At 51.6% G+C, this 16,731-nt stretch overlaps 1 long non-coding RNA gene across 1 annotated transcript in view; it reads left to right on the plus strand.

Annotated features, from left to right (window-relative positions):
• Window positions 1-14,491, plus strand: part of LOC147659088 (uncharacterized) — a 40,084-nt gene extending 25,593 nt beyond the window's left edge. Inside the window, exon 4 of the long non-coding RNA XR_015307323.1 lies at window positions 11,312-14,491. This is a non-coding gene — a long non-coding RNA (uncharacterized LOC147659088). The remainder of the gene's footprint in view (window positions 1-11,311) is intronic.
• The last annotated feature ends 2,240 nt before the right edge of the window (window positions 14,492-16,731 follow it).

Genomic DNA, 16,731 nt, shown 5'->3' on the forward strand with positions numbered 1-16,731 from the left:
TCACAGATGCAGCTAGAGGCCCTCTGCATAGGCACTGGAGGGGGTGCATATGCGCTGGAGGGAGTGTGTGCCTTGAGGCCCACTGAATAGGGACTGGAGGGGTGTGTGCCACAAGGCCCTCTTCACAGGCCTTGGAGAGGTGTGTGCCACGAGGCCCTCTGCATAGGCACTGGAGGGGTGTGTGCCACGAGGCCCTCTGCATAGGCCCTGCAGGGGTGTGCCACAAGGCCCTCTGCATAGGCACTGGAGGGGTGTGTCCTGCTAGGCTCTCTGCATAAGCGCTGGGGGTGTGTGCCTCGAAACCCCTCAAAGGTGCAGCTAGAGGCCCCCTGCATAGGTGCTGGAGGGGTGTGTGCCTCGAGGCCTCTCACAGATGCAGCTAGAGGCCCTCTGCATAGGCACTGGAGGGGTGTGTCCCGCAAGGCCCTCTGCATAGGCGCTGGAGGGGTGTGTGCCACGAGGCCCCTCACAGATGCAGCTAGAGGACATCTGCATAGGTGCTGGAGGGGGGGTGCCTCAAGGCCCCTCACAGATGTAGCTAAAGGCCCTCTGCATAGGCGCCGGTGGGGATGTGTGCCTCAAGGCCCCTCACAGATGCAGCTAGACGCCCTCTGCATAGGCGCTGGAGAAGGGTGCCTCGAGGCTCTCACAGATGCGGCTAGAGGCCCTCTGAATAGGCGCTGGAGAAGTGTGTGCCTCGAGGCCCTATGCATAGGTGCAGGAGGGGTATGTGCTTAGAGACCCCTCACAGATGCAGCTAGATGCCCTCTGCATAGGCGCTGGAGGGACATGTGCCTCTAGGCCGTATGCATAGGTGCAGGAGGGGTGTGTCCTGCGAGGCTCTCTGCATAGGTGCTGGAGGGGGTGCCATGAGGACCCTCAGAGATGCAGCTAGATGCCCGCTGCATAGGCGCAGGAGGGGTGTCTGCCGCAAGGCCCTCTGCATAGATGCTGGAGTGTGTGTGTCACGAGGCCCTCTGTATAAGCACTGGAGGGGGGCCTCGAGGCCCCTCACAGATGCAGCTAGAGGCCCTCTGCATAGGCGCTGGAGGGGGGTGCATAGGCACTGGAGGGAGTGTGTCTCGAGGCCCTCTGCATAGGTGCAGGAGGAGTGTGTGCTTCAAGGCCCCTCAAAGATGCAGCTAGATGGCCTCTGCATAGGCGCTGGAGGGGGGCCTAGAGGCCCCTCACAGATGCAGCTAGAGGCCCTCTGCATAGGCGCAGGAGGGGTGTTTGCCTCGAGGCCCCTCACAAATGCAGTTAGAGGCCCTCTGCATAGGTGCTGGAGGGGTGTGTGCCTCGAGTCCTTCTGCAAAGGTGCTGGAGGGGTGTGTGCCACGAGACCCTCTGCATAGGTGCTGGAGGGGTGTGTGCCTCGAGGCCCTCTGCTAGGCGCAGGAGGGGTGTGTGCCTCTAGGCCCCTCACAGATGCAGCTAGAGGCCCTCTGCATAGGTGCTGGAGGGAGGTGCCACGAGGCCCCTCACAGATGAAGCTAGAGGCCCTCTGCATAGGCGCAGGAGGGGTGTGTGCCTTGAGGCCCCTCACAGATGCAGCTAGAGGCCCTCTGCATAGGCACTGGAGGGGTGTGTCCCGCAAGGCCCTCTGCATAGGTGCTGGAGGGGTGTGTGACACGAGGCCCCTCACAGATGAAGCTAGTGGCCCTTAGCATAGGTGCAGGAGGGGGGGTGCCACGAGGCCCCTCACAGATGCAGCTAGAGGTCCTCTGCAGAGGTGCTGGAGGGGTGTGTGCCTCGAGGCCCCCTGCATAGGCACTGGAGGGGTGTGTGTTGCGAGGCCCTCTGCATAAGCGCTAGAGGGGGGCCGCGAGGCCCCTCACAGATGCAGCTAGAGGCCCTCTGCATAGGCGCCGGTGGGGGTTTGTGCCTCAAGGCCCCTTACAGATGCAGCTGGAGGCCCTCTGCATAGGCGCTGGAGGGGGGTGTGCTGCGAGGCCCTCTGCATAGGCGCTGGAGGGGGGGTGCCATGAGGCCCCTCAGAGATGCAGCTAGAGGCCCTCTGCATAGGCGCTGGAGGGGTGTGTGCCTCGAGGCCCACTGCATAGACGCTGGAGTGTGTGTGTCACGATGCCTTTTGGATAAGTGCTGGAGGGGGGCCTCGAGGCCCCTCACAAATGCAGCTAGAGGCCCTCTGCATAGGCACTGGAGGGGTGTGTGCCACGAGGCCCTCTGCATAGGCACTGGAGGGGTGTGTGCTTCGAGGCCCTCTGCATAGGTGCTGGAGGGGGAACCTAGAGGCTCCTCACAGATGCAGCTAGAGGCCCTCTGCATAGGCGCAGGAGGGGTGTATGCCTCGAGGCCCCTCACAAATGCAGCTAGAGGCCCTCTGCATAGGCGATGGAGGGGTGTGTGCCACGAGGCCGCTCACAGATGAAACCAGAGGCCCTCTGCATAGGCGCTGGAGGGGTGTGGACCTAGAGTCCTTCTGCATAGGCGCTGGAGGGGTGTGTGCCACAAGGCCCTCTGCTAGGCACAGGAGGGGTGTGTGCCTCTAGGTCCCTCACAGATGCAGCTAGAGGCCCTCTGCATAGGCGCTGGAGAGGGGGTGCCACGAGGCCCCTCACAGATACAGTTAGAGGCCCTCTGCATAGGCGCAGGATGGGTATGTGCCTCGAGGCCCCTCACAAATGCAGCTAGAGGCCCTCTGCATAGGCGCTAGATGGGTGTGTGCCACGAGGCCCCTCACAGATGCAGCTAGAGGCCCTCTGCATAGGCGCTGGAAGGGTGTCTGCCTCGAGGCCCTCTGCATGAGCGCTGGAGGGGTGTGTGCCTCGAGGCCCTCTGCTAGGCGCAGGAGGGGTGTGTGCCTCTAGGCCCCTCACAGATGCAGCTAGAGTCCCTCTGAATAGGTGCTGGAGGGGGGGTGCCACGAGGCCCCTCACAGATGCAGCTAGAGGCCCTCTGCATAGGCGCAGGAGGGGTGTGTGCCTCGAGGCCCCTCACAAATGCAGCTAGAGGCCTTCTGCATAGGCGTTGGAGGGGTGTGTGCCACGAGGCCCCTGACAGATGCAAGTAGAGGCCCTCTGCATAGGCGCAGGAGGGGTGTATGCCTCGAGGCCCCTCACAAATGCAGCTAGAGGCCCTCTGCATAGGCGATGGAGGGGTGTGTGCCACGAGGCTGCTCACAGATGAAACTAGAGGCCCTCTGCATAGGCGCTGGAGGGGTGTGGACCTCGAGTCCTTCTGCATAGGCGCTGGAGGGGTGTGTGCCACAAGGCCCTCTGCATAGGTGCTGGAGGGGTATGTGCCTCGAGGGCCTCTGCTCGGCGCAGGAGGGGTGTGTGCCTCTATGCCCCTCACAGATGCAGCTAGAGGCCCTCTGCATAGGCGCTGGAGAGGGGGTGCCACGAGGCCCCTCACAGATACAGTTAGAGGCCCTCTGCATAGGCGCAGGATGGGTATGCCTCTAGGCCCCTCACAAATGCAGCTAGAGGCCCTCTGCATAGGCGCTAGATGGGTGTGTGCCACTAGGCCCCTCACAGATGCAGCTAGAGGCCCTCTGCATAGGCGCTGGAAGGGTGTCTGCCTCGAGGCCCTCTGCATGAGCGCTGGAGGGGTGTGTGCCTCGAGGCCCTCTGCTAGGCGCAGGAGCGGTGTGTGCCTCTAGGCCCCTCACAGATGCAGCTAGAGTCCCTCTGAATAGGTGCTGGAGGGGGGGTGCCACAAGGCCCCTCACAGATGCAGCTAGAGGCCCTCTGCATAGGCGCAGGAGGGGTGTGTGCCTCGAGGCCCCTCACAAATGCAGCTAGAGGCCTTCTGCATAGGCGTTGGAGGGGTGTGTGCCACGAGGCCCCTGACAGATGCAAGTAGAGGCCCTCTGCATAGGCACTGGAGGGGTGTGTGCCTCGAGGCCTTCTGCATAGGTGCTGGAGGGGTGTGTGCCACGAGGCCCTCTGCATAGGCGCTGGAGGGGTGTGTGTCTCGAGGCCCTCTGCTAGGCGCAGGAGGGTTGTGTGCCTCGATGCCCCTCACAGAAGCAGCTAGAGGCCCACTGTATAGGCACTGGAGGGGTGTGTGCTGCGAGGCCCTCTGCATAGGTGCTGGAGGGGGAACCTAGAGGCCCCTCACAGATGCAGCTAGAGGCCCTTTGCATAGGCACAGGATGAGGTTCCGTGACGATTTGAACCCGTGTTTTCAAGTTTGTCGGAAATACATAATATTAGTATCAGCGAACCGCAAATGATCCATTTAGCATATCCTGGTGTTTTCGCTACGATACGAGCAAGAGCACTCCTGTTATGAACACATTTCTGATCTACCCATGGCATCCATCTTAGATCATGGCAGCCATTTTGTGTTTCTTGCCCTCACATATGCAATAACCTCTGATCACTTCATTTCGATTAAGGACACGTAGCCTTAGCCGGAGATTCACCTCTTTCATGACACGTACACCTTAAACCAGATCACGCTGAAGCTGCATGACTCGACAAAGGCTGCCTCCTCTGCCCGAGGCCAGCCCACCTGAACTGGTTTTCCTGTCCATTGTCCTGATCATGATTAGGCGGCCGAAGCTGGTAGCCTTGCCCATTTACAACCCACAAACATCTCTTATCCCGCTTTTCTATCTCCTGCACCTGGCTCTGCTCCTTTCCTTCTGGGCCTTTATTAGGGGGAGGTAACAAACTTTACGATGAGGCGGTCCGGCTCTTGAATGCCATATTGACAAGGGATTGTGATGGACTAGTGGGAACCCCTCTTCATGATGTTTGGCATCAGATATTATCGACAGTTCCTGTGTAACGCCAAATATTTATTGTTTAAGACACAAAGGTTTGGGAATGTACTGACATGTGAAATATTTGCCTGAAGCACAATTTTTGGTATATCAGGAGCAACCCTCAATGTACAAATGGAACAGGCTCCTAGTCTCTGCCCGTGTGTAGATTCTGTGACTTCTGTGTCCCTGCAGTAATAAACCTTTGGTCTTTGACGCCACCATCGAGAAGCCCGTGTTTCTGTTCATTTGCGCACCAAGGCAGGTGGAACTCCGGGGTCTTTGGGTGTTGTTCCCTGACACCTCTGGACGGAACCAAAAAGTCCAGAACTCCAATTGGCGCCCAACGTGGGGCGACGTCATTCGGTACCGGTCCAAAAGCCTGAAGAGTTCGAGAAGCTTCGTGTGAAGATTCCTGAGGGAGGCGCCCCACTTCATCGATCCCGGCATATCGCAAAAGTGGCCCTGAAGTTCTCTTCCACGAGGGTTCCCGTTCAGGACGGCTGCAGTGGGCCGTTGCCTTGACCGTCGCCCTGTCTTGGACCCGAGGTGCAGCCTTAGTACAGCGAAACGTGACGGGTTTCGCCTTGGTGACGTCTTCAGTGCCTCAGTTAAGTATTTAGTGATAGCTAGCTGGTTACTTTGTGAGGATTGTTAAAAATCCTTGATCGGTTCTTGGTTTGGTTTGGTTTCGTAAGATTATCACTAGTTGTTCTGGTTACGATAATCTATTTGGTTCAGTTTGGGTATCGATACATTAGTTTGGTTTTGGTAGGCCTAAGTTCTTGGTTCAAGTGCACATATCTGTTTCGTGTTTTGTTTGTTTTGTGTTCCAGACTGAAAATGGTAAGTCGGAAAATGTTGTCTTGTTTTGGTTGCAACCATGACTCACGATTGGAGGATTCTTGTCTGGTTCCTCCAATTGGGACTCCCCTTTATGACCTATATTGCAAATTTGGAGTGGGTCCTATATCCTATAACGAGGTGTGGGTCCGTTACTGTAAGAAGGATGGTGTCCTTAGTTGGCCACTACATGGTAGTTTTGAACCCGAGATCCTTGATAATTTAGAAGCGAAATTGTTTAGTAAGAAAGCCCGGCCGGCAATGTTTGATTCTTTCCGTTATTGGCGAAAAGAATCTAAACAGAGAGAAATGAAAAGATTGAAGAAAGAACAAAAAGAGAAAGAAGAGTTAACTCTAGAGCAAGCAACTAAACAACTGCAAGATAATGAGTGCGAAAAGGCTATAGATGTAGCAATTAGAGAGCATAATTTAGCGATTGACAAGTGCTACCCTGCCTTGCCATCGAAAACAGCTAAGATACTGGAGGATCCCGAAAACGATCCTCTGTTGTCTTATCTGTTACGTTCACCTCCACCGTACGCACAAGGTGCTACGGCTCAACTTGTACCGAATGTTCAATTGCCGGTTGCTGGACAACCTGGTGTTCTTGTTCCTCAGAATCTAGTTCCTGTACCTCCTGTGGTTAATGTGAATATTCCTACGGCTCCTCCTCTTCCTGGGTTGCCGACTTCTATACCTGTATCTGTCTCGCTTACACCTACTACTTCACAAACTATTTTCATCGATACTCCTACTGCTTCGCAATCTGTTCCTACCTCTACTGTGTTCTCTACGTCTGCAAGTGTATTAACTCCACTTTCTGTACGTCGAAAAATAACTGATTCTGTTGCTAATATTCTGTCTCCTTTATATAAATCCTTAATTAAGACTCCTACTTCTGATTCAGTTCAGAGACGTAGTCAGCTACCAAGTACAGAAGAACGGGGAGTTTTAGATTCCACGGCTCTCAGATGGATTACGAAAGTTAGAAGATATAATACGAGAGATGTATTAGATACGTTTATGCAGTGGAAGGAACCAACGCAACGATACGTCTTTGATGAGATGTGCTCGTTGTTACGTGAGGAAATAGAAGAAGATGATGTTGAATCAGACTTGGAAGATTTAATTAAGGTGCAAAAAGAGTTTGCTGCAGGAATGATAGTGGGTGATAATATAAAAGAAGCGATGGAACTTATTTTGAGTTTTAGGAATGATCCATCTCTTCGTTCGCCGAGAGATTTAGAGAAAGGTAAAATGAAGCTAAGTCGCCAATATCCTATGAGGGAGGTTCCTCCAATCTGGCGCGAAGCAATACAACGTGATGATAATGCAGGTATTGCAGCTGCTCCAGCACAGTTCCAACGAGTGTGGATACACATTCCATGGAAGCGAGCTGAAGTGCTAGCAGTGAAACAGGCCTTGCCAGATCCGCGTAAGAATCCTGCCGGATATTACAAGGAATTGACACAGACAGTTGAAGCTTGTATAATGAACTTAGCAGACATCGACATGTTATTTGGCAATGTAGTTCCACAACCAGTGTGGGCTAAAATTCGTAGAGAAGATCATCAAGCAGCCTTAGGTGGTGATTGGGCAGCTATCACTGCAGCTGATGGTCAGCAAACGGGTGGTGCAAAACCCGAACCCCTAATTGCTAATCTTCCAGGTAGAATAATTGACTTAATGAAGACTCTGATGCCTGCGTTGCGTGTTAATTGGGATAAATTATCCGCATGCAAGCAAAAGAAAGATGAAAGTGTCTCCGACTTCTTCACGAGGTTCGAAGAGACTTTTGTAGACCATAGTGGTCAGGATATGAGCACTGAAGGAGGACAGAGATTGTTTGTCGATAAATTTGTGCATAATTTGTTACCTGAATTATGCAATAAATTAAAGGATTCAGAGAGTGCGTGGGCTGTTTCCACAACTGCGCAAATACTTGCGACTGCGCAGTACTACGAAAATAGGGATAAAGAGGAAAAGGAGAAATCAGAGAAGAAAACGAAAGATTTAAAGACTAAAGTTCTTTTACAGCAGGCGTATCCGCCTCGCACGAACCAGACTAATATGCAACAGAATTCGTATCAAAGGACAGATTATAGTTCAACCAGGCCTCAATATCAGTGGAATCAGTGTGCGTACTGTAAGAAAGAGGGTCACTACAAGAATGAATGTTCGATCTTAGCGCAAAATAATGCAGCAGCAGCTCAGAGAGGTCGTGGTGGTTTTGCGCAGAATTCTAGAGGTCGAGGGCGAGGTGCTATGCCTCCGCAAACGAATGATCGTCCCTCTAATCACTTTGATCAACGAAACGTACAGTCAGCTCAACAGAATAGATCTCAGCAATATCTTGTTGAGGATTATTGTGAAGTTGATGAGGGATTTCAGCAAAATGGGTACTAGGACAGCCATGGACAGAGAGAGGGAGTAGTATCAGTTCCAGTGGATCAGAGTGGGCCTTATGTCGCAGTAGCAACATCAGGTGTAGTCGAACCGTTTCTGTTGGATACTGGTGCCGCAAAAAGTTCTATAATTCATGCGAAACTCCCTGGCGCACCTTTGTCTGGCTCAACAAATGTTTCCGTAGGTTTTTCAGGCGCCCCTGTTTACAACCCGATATCTAATCCTTTGTCTATTTCTGTTGGACCATGCCAATTGAAAGCACCCTTGATTTTGACGACAGGTTGTAATGAAAATCTGCTTGGTTTAGATTTGTTAAAACGACTATATGCGACATTGTACTGTTCTCCGGAAGGGGTACAGCTTACTTTGGGTAAAAGACTCACTTCTCCGATGTACTTGTCAATGGACGCACTCCCGCCAGAGCTGCGCTCACTCCCTGATTCTCTTTGGGCGACTGGTCCTAATGATGTAGGCCTTTTAGAAATACCACCGTATGTAGTAACTTTGAAAGCAAATGTAAAATTTCCCAGAATTCCTCAATATAAAATATCGAGTGAAGGAGAACGTGCACTTTTATTGATTGTGCAAGATTTGATTAAGAAAGGTGTGGTTGAAGAAACTCGAGGAAATGTTTGTAATAGTCCTGTATTGCCAATTCTGAAACGAACTGATCCTACGAAGCCTCCAGTATATAGGTTTGTCATAGACCTTAGAGAAGTTAATAAGATTGTGGTTCCGCAGTTTCCTGTGGTTCCAGACATTACTGCCTTGTTAACATTGATTCCTGCTACAGCCAATTGGTTCTCAGTCATCGACTTGAAGAATGCCTTTTTCAGCATTCCGATAGCCGAGGAAAGCAGGGATATTTTTGGCTTCTGTCTAGGAGGTCGAAGCTTTAGATTTAAACGCGCTCCACAAGGCTACTGTGAGAGTCCATCTATTTACAGTCAAGCATTAAAAAGTCAGTTAGATTCTTTTGTCCTTCCTCCAAGTTCGGCCCTAGTACAGTACGTAGATGATCTTTTAGTGGCTGCCGATGACAAGGAAACTTGCAAAGCAGCTACAGTATTGTTGTTGCATCATTTGTCTGATTTGAATCACAAGGTGTCACCTTCCAAGATGCAATACTGCTGCCAAGAAGTGACCTACTTAGGTCATCTCTTGTCAAAGGAGGGAAGGAAGTTGACCCCAGAAAGAATAAAAGCAATTACGCAAATGAGTGTTCCACGCACACAGAGAGAAGTACGTGCCTTTTTAGGTATTACCTCCTACTGTAGGCAGTGGATTCCAAATTTTTCTCTTTTAGCGAAACCATTGGTAGCTTTGACTGGGAAAAATGTTCCGAGTCCGGTGCCATGGTCTGATGAATGTCAAGAGAGTTTTACCGAATTACGAAAAGCCTTGTGTTCAGCTCCTGTATTGGGTACACCTGATTACAGTAAACCATTCACGCTCTACGTTCACGAGAGAGAAGGTTGCGCGTTGAGTGTCCTGACACAGAAGTTTGGTGATAAACAACGCCCTTGTGCGTATTTCTCATCAACATTAGATCCGGTAGCTAGAGCGTTGCCTAGTTGTTTGAGGGCTACAGCGGCAGCTGCGGCTTCCATTCGGCAATCTGCTGGTTTGGTGATGAACAACATGCTAGTGGTCATGGTTCCTCATGCAGTGGATACACTCATGAACCGAACGAAGACACAACACCTTACCAGTGCGAGATTATCTGGTTACGAACTGACACTACTAGCGAGTCATATTCAGATCAAAAGGTGTAATGTATTGAATCCAGCAACGCTGTTGCCGACTGATCAAGAGTCGAGTGATTCTGAGCCACATGACTGCTGTTTTAAAACGGAGGAAGAGACAAAAGGACGCATCGATTTGAAAGATACTCCGTTACCTGATCCGGATGGTACGCTGTATGTGGACGGGTCATGTTTTAAATTGGAGAATGGTGATGTGACTGCTGCTTATGCAGTAACGACTTTGAAGACGATTGTGGAGACTGCAAGAGTGAGTCAGAATTCTGCCCAAGCTGCAGAATTAATAGCTCTAACGAGAGCATGTGTTTTAGCTGAGGGAAAGAGAGTGAATGTGTTCACAGATAGTCAGTACGCATTTGGCGTGGCCCATAGTTTTGGCCGGTTGTGGAGAGAAAGAGGTTTCATTACGTCCCATGGGACTAAGATTCAACATGGTCAGCTAGTTAACGACTTGTTGGAATCTCTAACCTTGCCAACTGAAGTTGCAATTGTAAAGTGCAGTGCTCATAAAGCAATCACGGATGATGTTGGACGTGGGAATGCTTTTGCTGATGAAATTGCTAAACAGACAGCTAGAGACGTGATGAGTAGAATGTATGTTGCAACGTCTGCAAGATGGATCGCTGAGTCTGGGATGTGTGAAGATACAATGGAAAGTGTGAAGGAGATTCAGAGAGAAGCAACTGAGGAAGAGAAACGTGTATGGAGAGAGAGTACGGGCAAGTTGGACTCGAATGGATGTTGGATTGATTTGACAGAGCAGCAACGTTGGATGTTGCCGGATGCGTATGTGCTTGCAGTAGTGACAATGGCGCACGGAGTAGCGCATATAAGTTCTAAAGGTATCTGTAAGATGTTGGCTCCGGTCTGGAAGAATGATGGGATCAGTAAGTGTGCAGAGAGAGTGGTGAAAAATTGTATGGTGTGCTTGATGCATAACCCTGGCAAGGGAACTCCAACTCCAGCTGGTCATTTCGCTCCTCCTTCCTGTCCCTTTGAAGTGATTCAGTTAGATTTCATTCACATGGAACGCTGTAATAATTTGAAATACGTCTTGGTGGTGGTTTGTGCTTTTTCCAGGTGGATAGAAGCATACCCACTGAAGGACAATACTGCCTTATCAACTGCCAAAATTCTTCTCAAAGAATATTTCCCTAGATTCGGTATGCCACGGATTGTATGGTCAGATAACGGAAGTGAGTTTATAGGGAAAGTTATGCAGAGTGTATGTGCAGGCCTAGGTTTGAAACAAAAATTTCATAGTGCGAACCATCCCCAGTCAGCTGGTTTAGTGGAGGGTTATAATGGCACCCTCAAGCTGAAGATAGCTAAGATACAAGCATCCACAGGTTTGGCTTGGCCAGACGCACTTCCTTTGGCTCTGTTATCCACAAGAGCGACTGTACATTCTCGAGTGGGGCTTAGCCCTTACGAGATTGTATTTGGTCGTCCTGCTAATATTTGGGGGGTGCCAAGACCAAGGGAGTTCAGACAGCTGGAATATCCTATGTTGATAGACTACCTTTACGACTTGACTGCTAAATTGAGTCTTATTCATCAACAGGTTTTCGATGCACTACCAAAGCCTCCGGAGAGTCCAGGGCATCAACTGAAACCCGGCGACCAAGTGGTGGTCAGAAATTTTGCGAGGACAAAGAATCTTCAGCCCCGCTACGTCGGCCCCTTCCAGGTCCTACTGACAACGAGGACAGCAGTCCGTGTAGCTGGCCGCAAACACTGGGTACACGCGTCACATGTAAAGCGTGTACCCTTGCCGCTACCTTACGACGACTGGGTGAAAAAGAGAATTGGTGCCTCCGAAACTGACAGCACACCAAAGTTTATTCCTTTCAGCGATGCCGAATTGATTACTGATACTCCAAAATCTGACTCTCCTCCTGAAAAGACTCTTTTGAACACTGAACATTTGTCTCCAGCATCAGAAGACACTTTGCTATCTGCGAACTTAAACACTACAACAGCTGCTAATGATACACTATTTTCCGATCAGACGATACTTGCGAAACAGAAATACAATTTGAGAAAACGTAAAACGGACAAATAAAGCAGGCAACTGCATATTGTGATTTTTGATATATTGAACATTTGATATTGAACATTTGCCTTCAGCCAGGAAGTTTGCTATTGTTTGTTTTTTTAATTGCCTTGCCGTCTGGGTAGCCGTAGGGTCGTGGCTGTGTGCCTAGTTTGAATTTGCAGGGGTCTGACACAAGGTCGATCTTTCTGTTGGTTCTGGGAACTCCCAGGGCTGACAGAGGCATTTTCATCTACGTACACATCATCAGTGGTCGCGAGCGGATTGTAGAAGATGGAGCTTCCTGCGCTGCAACGAGAAAATGTGATGTATGTTCGCAGAAACAGACTGTACAGAATTCTTCGTAGCAAATGCTTTTTGATGCAATGTGCCGTTACATTTTTTGATTATTTTAGCAACACTGGTGGGTGGAATCGTCTTTAGTATAAATCTGATTTTTGTGCCAGTTACTACAGTACCTCCCCTTGATCCTGCTACTTCTACTGTTTCTTCTATACACTCTTTTCACTCGTTTCCTGAACATGAGCAAGCCCGACGTACAGAGTTCATTAACAACACTTTTGTACAGCTCTTGCACCAACACCAACTGGTAGTTAACACTACAGACTGCTGGGTGTGTGGCTTGATACCCCACACTATGGATAAAGGTATTCCTTATCTGGTTTTGCCTTTCAGCTACAATGGATCATTTCAGGCCCTTCAAACCATCTTTGCTTATGCCCTTGAGACCTATCCTCCGCGTCCACCACGTTCCACTAGATATAACTCTGCCAACAAAGCTTTAGTCCAGGGAATTATTGACATGATCAAGGATGTCAATAATACTCCATCATACCCTAGAGACGAACTACAAGTGTATTTGAGTTGGAATACTTCAGAGTATCGCCTTAGTTTAGGAGAAAGCAAGCGTAAAAGATCAACTCCAATCTGGGTCGTACCTCACCGAGGTCAGGTCTGTTTGCAAGGTAATGGGAGAAATCCGAGAGCTCAGCTAGGGAGGAGTGAGTGCGTTGAGACTTATGTGTTTCCGGCTAACTCTGCCCCTGCCTTCCTTACTGCTAGGGGTACCTATTTCATTTGTCGAGACCGAGCTCATACATGGTTGCCTGCTGACTTTGCAGGTTCATGCTATATTGCTCGACTGTTGCCTCCAACATACACTGCTTCATCTAATTACCACAGAACCAGAGTAGCGAGAGGTGTCTTCAGCAAGGAAGATACTGCTGGTCAGGAAGCTGGAGACTTCTTCAAAGGCTTCCTTCCGTTCTGGGGGCCTATGGCCAATAGTAGAAACATACGTCAGCTAACACGGGTAGTTGAATCTACTATTACCGAAACTGCTGGTGCCCTTAGCAATCTGACAGCTGAGCTTCAAGCGGACAGACTCATGACGTTGCAAAACCGTATGGTTTTAGACGTTATCCTTGCAGACCGAGGTGGGGTATGCAGAATGATCCAATCGAGCTTCTGTGTCTTTATTCCTAATAATGCTCCAACAGTCTATGAGGCGATCTCTAAGCTACACAAGATTTCCGACTCTATACACATAGAGAAGGGAAACTGGTCCTTTATGGAGTGGTTTTGGACTATGATCTCAGCGTGGGGATGGAAGGTTCTAATGGTCATCGGTGTCATCTTAGTATTCCTGTTTTCATGCTGCCTGATTATCCAGTGTGGTCCTGCTCTGTGTAGTCTTTGCGCTGCAACTTGTCTCAGAAAACCACCTGCGTTTGGAGAAAAGGCACGAGAAAGGATGATGATACAACAACATGTCACTGACCTGATGAGTATAGAACTAGACTCTGATATAGACTGAGTAATTGCCTATGTAAGGGCAAAAGGAGGGTCTGAGGTTCCGTGACGATTTGAACCCGTGTTTTCAAGTTTGCCGGAAATACATAATATTAGTATCAGCGAACCGCAAATGATCCATTTAGCATATCCTGGTGTTTTCGCTACGATACGAGCAAGAGCACTCCTGTTATGAACACATTTCTGATCTACCCATGGCATCCATCTTAGATCATGGCAGCCATTTTGTGTTTCTTGCCCTCACATATGCAATAACCTCTGATCACTTCATTTCGATTAAGGACACGTAGCCTTAGCCGGAGATTCACCTCTTTCATGACACGTACACCTTAAACCAGATCACGCTGAAGCTGCATGACTCGACAAAGGCTGCCTCCTCTGCCCGAGGCCAGCCCACCTGAACTGGTTTTCCTGTCCATTGTCCTGATCATGATTAGGCGGCCGAAGCTGGTAGCCTTGCCCATTTACAACCCACAAACATCTCTTATCCCGCTTTTCTATCTCCTGCACCTGGCTCTGCTCCTTTCCTTCTGGGCCTTTATTAGGGGGAGGTAACAAACTTTACGATGAGGCGGTCCGGCTCTTGAATGCAATATTGACAAGGGATTGTGATGGACTAGTGGGAACCCCTCTTCGTGATGTTTGGCATCAGATATTATCGACAGTTCCTGTGTAACGCCAAATATTTATTGTTTAAGACACAAAGGTTTGGGAATGTACTGACATGTGAAATATTTGCCTGAAGCACAATTTTTGGTATATAAGGAGCAACCCTCAATGTACAAATGGAACAGGCTCCTAGTCTCTGCCCGTGTGTAGATTCTGTGACTTCTGTGTCCCTGCAGTAATAAACCTTTGGTCTTTGACGCCACCATCGAGAAGCCCGTGTTTCTGTTCATTTGCGCACCAAGGCAGGTGGAACTCCGGGGTCTTTGGGTGTTGTTCCCTGACACCTCTGGACGGAACCAAAAAGTCCAGCACTCCAAGGAGGGGTGTATGCCTCGAGGCCCCTCACAAATGCAGCTAGAGGCCCTCTGCATAGGCGATGGAGGGGTGTGTGCCACAAGGCCGCTCACAGATGAAACTAGAGGCCCTCTGCATAGGCGCTGGAGGGGTGTGGACCTCGAGTCCTTCTGCATAGGCGCTGGAGGGGTGTGTGCCACAAGGCCCTCTGCATAGGTGCTGGAGGGGTGTGTGCCTCGAGGGCCTCTGCTAGGCACAGGAGGGGTGTGTGCCTCTAGGCCCCTCACAGATGCAGCTAGAGGCCCTCTGCATAGGCGCTGGACAGGGGGTGCCTCGAGGCCCCTCACAAATGCAGCTAGAGGCCCTCTGCATAGGCGCTAGATGGGTGTGTGCCACGAGGCCCCTCACAGATGCAGCTAGAGGCCTTCTGCATAGGCGCTGGGAGGGTGTCTGCCTTGAGGCCCTCTGCATAAGCGCTGGAGGGGTGTGTGCCTCGAGGCCCTCTGCTAGGCGCAGGAGGGGTGTGTGCCTCTAGGCCCCTCACAGATGCAGCTAGAGTCCCTCTGAATAGGTGATGGAGGGGGGGGTGCCACGAGCCGCCTCACAGATGCAGCTAGAGGCCCTCTGCATAGGCGCAGGAGGGGTGTGTGCCTCGAGGCCCCTCACAAATGCAGCTAGAGGCCTTCTGCATAGGCGTTGGAGGGGTGTGTGCCACGAGGCCCCTGACAGATGCAAGTAGAGGCCCTCTGCATAGGCACTGGAGGGGTGTGTGCCTCGAGGCCCTCTGCATAGGCGCTGGAGGGGTGTGTGCCACGAGGCCCTCTGCATAGGCGCTGGAGGGGTGTGTGTCTCGAGGCCCTCTGCTAGGTGCAGGAGGGTTGTGTGCCTCGATGCCCCTCACAGAAGCAGCTAGAGGCCCACTGTATAGGCACTGGAGGGGTGTGTCCCGCAAGGCCCTCTGCATAGGCGCTGGAGGGGTGTGTGCCACGAGGCCCCTCACAGATGAAGCTAGTGGCCCTCTGCATAGGCGCAGGAGGGGGGGTGCCACGAGGCTCCTCACAGATGCAGCTAGAGGCCCTCTGCAGAGGCGCTGGAGGGATTGTGTGCCTTGATGCCTTCTGCATAGGGACTTGAGGGGTGTGTGCCACGAGGCCCTCTGCATAGGCCCTGCAGGGGTGTGTGCCATGAGGCCCTCTGCATAGGCGCTGGAGGGGTGTGTGTTGCGAGGCCCTCTGCATAAGCACTAGAGGGGGGCCTCGAGACCCCTCACAGATGCAGCTAAAGGCCCTCTGCATAGGCGCTGGAGGGATTGTGTGCCTTGATGCCCTCTGCATAGGGACTTGAGGGGTGTGTGCCACGAGGCCCTCTGCATAGGCCCTGCAGGGGTGTGTGCCATGAGGCCCTCTGCATAGGCACTGGAGGGCTGTGTGCCGCTAGGCCGTCTGCATCGGCGCTGGGGGTGTGTGCCTCGAAGCCCCTCAAAGGTGCAGCTAGAGGCCCCCTGCATAGGCGCTGGAGGGGTGTGTGCCAACGAGGCCCCTCAAAGGTGCAGCTAGAGACCCTCTGCTTAGGCGCTGGAGGGGTGTGTGCTTCGAGGCCCTCTGCATAGGTGCTGGAGGGGTGTGTGCCATGAGGCATTCTGCATAGGCGCCCGTGGGTGTGTGTGCCTCGAGGCCCCTCACAGATGCAGCTAGAGGACATCTGCATAGGCGCTGGAGGGGGGGGGTGCCTCGAGGCCCCTCACAGATGCAGCTAGAGGCCCTCTGCATAGGTGCTGGAGGGGTCTTTGCCTCGAGGCCCTATGCATAGGTGCAGGAGGGGTGTGTGCTTCGAGGCCCCTCACAGATGCAGCTAGATGCCCGCTGCATAGGCGCTGGAGGGGTGTGTGCTGCGAGGCGCTCTGCATAGACGCTGGAGTGTGTGTGTCACGAGGCCCTCTGTATAGGCACTGGAGGGGGGCCTCGAGGCCCCTCACAGTTGCAGCTAGAGGCCCTCTGCATAGGCGCTGGAGGGGGTGCATAGGCACTGGAGGGAGTGTGCCTTGAGGCCCTCTGCGTAGGTGCAGGAGGAGTGTGTGCTTCAAGGCCCCTCACAGATGCAGCTAGATGGCCTCTGCATAGGCGCTGGAGGGGGGTGCCACGAGGCCCCTCACA

Source organism: Lissotriton vulgaris, unplaced genomic scaffold (assembly GCF_964263255.1).
Source record: "Lissotriton vulgaris unplaced genomic scaffold, aLisVul1.2 SCAFFOLD_462, whole genome shotgun sequence".
NCBI lineage: Eukaryota > Metazoa > Chordata > Amphibia > Caudata > Salamandridae > Lissotriton > Lissotriton vulgaris.